Source organism: Mus caroli, chromosome 11, assembly GCF_900094665.2.
Source record: "Mus caroli chromosome 11, CAROLI_EIJ_v1.1, whole genome shotgun sequence".
Taxonomy (NCBI): Eukaryota; Metazoa; Chordata; class Mammalia; order Rodentia; family Muridae; genus Mus; species Mus caroli.
Genome location: NC_034580.1, coordinates 87,783,502 through 87,788,402, shown reverse-complemented (window position 1 = coordinate 87,788,402; position 4,901 = coordinate 87,783,502).

The following is a 4,901-nucleotide window of genomic DNA, read 5'->3' as shown; positions in this document are numbered from 1 at the left end:
ACATGGACTTTCGTTTAGTTAAACCAAGATTTTTTTTTTTATAACTGTATTCTCTAAAAATGCATTTGCAAGTGACAGCAGCAAGGTAGCCTAAAAGGTATTTCCTTCCCATTTGTCACCCCCTCATAACAAGTTTGATAATCTACACACAAAAACAGCTTTGAAGCTGTAGGTAAGCAATGGGACAATCAAGCAATAACAAACTCCACAAGAATGGTAGCCTAGGAAAAAGTCAAAATCACCACCAGCCTTAGCAATGGTTATCCAGTGTTTCCATATCAAACATGAGGGTAACTCAGCGAATAACTTCTCTTACTCCCAAGCTTGAAGACCTGAGTTTGATCACTTGAATCCACATAAATGGTTGTAGTCTGACTTCCACATGATTGCACACATGTGGACATTTCCACCCACACAAGGAAAATAGGACCTCACCAACTGCACTGAAAACAGAGACCATCTTCACGGTCACATGTGCAGACATCTGCATGCAATCCCACTGAGGACACAAAGGTACTTGTTGATATGCAATCCAGCTTACAGTTGCTCGAAGAAAGCTAGGAAGAAGTAGTTCAAGTAATATATTCAATGATTCAGAATGAGAAAGTTCTGGAAATTGAATTCATGGTAATTTTATTGTCTTTAGCAATATGTTTTGGATACCTACATTTTTCTAAGATAGTAGAATTTTTTGTGTTCTTACCACAAATATAGGTAATGATATAAGTCTGTTTTATGAACTCAACTAAGGTGTACATTTCACAATACAGATACTGATGAAAGAATCATGTTTTGTAACTGAAATATGTGAGATTATTTTCATCAGTTACCTTTTATAGCCGAAAAATTATTTAAATAGAGACATAAGATACTGAGGCAGTAGTTTAGAGCAGAGGGAAAGTTCAAAAAGGTCTGCTGTAGCAGTCACCAAATTAGCACATGAGAACAACTTGTTTCATAATAGGGAGGCTCGGAATTCTCTTTCTCAAGAGGAACACAAGAACTGGCTGGAGTGCCACTTACCGAGACACAGAGACATTTCAGAGTGTCTGAAACTGACCTGTAGTTAATTATCATGCTACAAAGAAAACTTTGGTGGGGAGATTTAATTCTTAGAAATTTAAGGATGAAGGCAGTTGGATTTGGATGAAAAACAAACAAACAAACAAACAAAAATAAAATGTCATGAAATTATCTTAATGAATGAGCTTTACTAGGAAAGTGGGCATGATTTGATTTTGAGATCAATCAGCATTAAAACGGAACCGAGCATTCATTATATTAGAAACAACATGATTGGTGTCTTTTAAAGTAAATACTTTTAAATGTATTCTAGGTGTATGTGTTTATGCCCAAATGTATATATCTCCAACAAATGTATGCAGGAGCCCATAGAAAGTGTCAGATCCTTTGAAACTTGAGTTACAGATGGTTGTGAGCTACTTGATGTGGGTCCCAGGAACAGAACCGGGTCTTCTGTAAGAGGAGCAAGGACTTTTATCCACTGAAACATTTTTTCCAGCCTCTTGATAGGGAGCCTTCCAGGGAAATGTAGGTCTCCTTTTCAAGCTCATCAATATGGAGAATGACTGAAGCAGGTCAAGGGAAAGACTTTGGAACAGTTTCTGAACAAGAGAAAATACTCTTTCAGGAAGTGTCCAGGAACTCCAAACTGTTATGAGATAGATGCACCTCCACATTTAAGCTAGATCCCATAGTCTGATTCAGGCCACACCTCCCTAAAGTTTTCTTTATGACTTAGAGTTAAAAATCTGTCTGTTCTTAACCTCTGAGCCTTCTCTCCAGTCCTCAAAAGAGTGGGGACCACAGGGAGTTTAGAAATCTGGTAGGGTGAGGGGTAAGGACATCCTCATGGAGCCCTTAATTCACTATCATAACTGGCACCTGTTTCTACTTCTACCCACACATTCCTTTTAAACCACCAGTTTGAAGACATATCAGTGTGAAATTCTAGGCATTTGCCCAATGAATTTCAGGATCCACTGACATCATTACTGTAGGGGAAGGAGACTGTGAAACAAATTGAAATGTCAAATAATGTAAACCACACATATTTGAACAAGAAAAACTGGGGAGAGATAATCCAAAAGGCCCCTGTGCACTGAGGGATGACTTGGAAGTGGTGTTTAGGGTTAGAGGCATTACAACAAACAATAATGTTCATGGAGGGCACAAAGTGGAAAAAGTAGACTACATGTTTGTCAAGATTTTCAGACAATGATGTAGCTTTTATACATTTTACTCTTCCAAATAAAAAATGAAGATAAAATAGTATATACTACAAGGGGGAGAAGAATCAAATGGTTTGTGTTCACTCAAATGTAACATTTAAGAATGTATTAAAAAAAAAAAACCTGACAGAGAAGTGAACAGAATAAAGATTAAATTAACAGACATATTATGGATCTGCAACCAAATTAAAATTCATTCTTAGAACTGTGTATGTACAAGTCCCCAGTTCATTACTTCCCCTGCACTTTCATTACTCCACAGAGCTCAGTGGAAATTTGCATTTCCCCAAGCAATGCTTCTTTAAGTGACTGACCAGGGGTAAGGCTGTTCCTCTCCTCGCAGTGTTAATGGACCACATGCCAATTAGCAACAGAAGGAATTAGCCTTTACCTTGCATGTAAATTAAGTATAAGATCACCAGACTTTCTGTTAGCTTAAACCTTTCCCAGTGGAAATATCCTCTGGAGTCCTTTCTTCCCCAAGCAACAGCAAGGATATAGAAAGAGTATTCACCCTAATTTCTGCCTTAGAGATAAATTAACAGAGCTTTTCTATCAGGAGGGGAAAGGAAAGGTGATTTCTCACATCAGGGAGCCATTATTAAGGATGCATAGTTCTCCTCTGGCCATGTTGCTCATATTTATTTCATGTGGGTCCAAGAGGAATTAGAAGTGAATGGCATTGCCCATTGCTCACCAGGGAATCACATCAAGCCAAACTCTTGCCATAACTTCACTCATTATCTACTGTCCAGATGCCACATCTGTGTGATTCCTGTCAGAAATCTTTTTAGTTGGGGCAGACCCACAAAAAATGCGCTATGAGAGCTATACCTCTGAGGAAGGAGAAGCAAGATGAGGCAGATTCCAGAGGCTGGAGAAAGGGGATAATTCCTGATGATGACATGAAGAAAAGGAACCAAAAGACAAAATGTAACAACCAGTGCACAATCTTTGAATTAGGGACCCATCCTAAATCCAAGCCCCAGTTAACACTCTTCTGAGCAGAAGGATGAAACTCAGACCACCATGCCACACATTCCAACAGTCAAAACCTGACATGTACATGAATTTAGTCATATCCATGGTATAAGAGCAGGACTATCCAACATCATCAGAGGCACAATTTTTCTTTGTTTATTTTTTAAAATTTTTATTTATTAATGGATATTTTCTTTATTTACATTTCAAATGTTATCCCCCTTTTCAGGTTCTCACCATGAAACCCCCTATATAGTCCCCTTCCCCTACTTCTTTGAGTGTGTTCCCTCACCCACCCACCCTCTCCTGTGTCCCTGCCCTCCCTATCCCCTACACTGGGGCATCAAGCCTTTGCACCACCAAGGGACTCTTGTCCCATTGATGCCCAACAAGGCCATCCTCTGCTACATATGTAGCTGGAGTCATGGGTTCTTCCATGTGTACTCTTTGGTTTGTTTTTTAATCCTGGGGATCTCTAGGGGTTCTGGTTGGTTCATATTCTTGTTCTCTATATGGGGATGCAAACCCCTTCATCTCTTTAGTCCTTTCTCTAACTCCTCTATTGGGGACCCCATGCTCAGTCCAATGGTTGCCTGCCAGCATCCATCTCTGTATTTGTTAGGCTTTGGCAAAGCCTCAAGAGAGAGACAACTGTATCAGGCTCCTGTCAACATGCACTTCTTGACATCAACAATAGTGTTTGCTTTTGATGGCTGTATATGGGATAGATCCCCAGGTGGTTCAGTCTCTGGATAGCCTTTCCTTCAGTCTCTGCTGCACACTTCATCTCCATATTTTCTCCTGTGAGTATTTTATTCCCCCTTCTAAGAAGGACCTATGTACCTGCATGTTAGTCTTCCTTCTTCTTGAGCTTCATGTGGTCTGTGAATTGTATCCTGGGTATTCCAAGTTTTGGGGCTAATATCCACTTATTAGTGAGTACAAACCATGGGTGTTCATTTGTGATTGGGTTACCTCATTCAGGATGATATTTCCTAGTTCCATCCATTTGCCTAAGAACTTCATGAAGTCAGTGTTTTTAATATCTGAGTAGTACTCTATTGTGTAAATTGTACCACATTTTCTCTATCCATTCCTCTGTTGAAGGACATCTGGGTTGTTTCTGGATTCTGGCTATTATAAATAAGGCGACTATGAACGTAATGGAGCATGTTTCATTGTTATATATTGGAGCATCTTTTGGGTTTATGCCCAGAAGTGGTATAAGACCTGAGGAATGTTTCTCAAGTAGCAATATGTTCAATTTTCTGAGGAACTGCCAGACTGATTTTTCACAGTGGTTGTACAAGCTTTCAATCCCACCAGCAATGGAGGAGTGTTCCTCTTTTTCCACATCCTCACTAGCATGATGATTCTGTCACCTGAGTTTTTGAACTTAGCCATTCTGATTGAGGTGAGGTGGAATCTCAGGGTTGTTGTGATTTGCATTTCCTTGATGACTAAGGATGTTGAACATTTCTTAAGGTGGCTCTTGGCTATTTGATGTTCCCCAGTTGAGCATTCTTGGTTTAGCTGTGCCTAGTCAAATGATGCATTAGTTAGGGAAGCAGAAAACCAGCCTGAGTAGGGCCACAAGCCTCTTCGGGTCTGACCAGCACCTGGGTAGCTAGAGCGCAGGGTCAGCTGACACCCGCCAGCTACCCACGA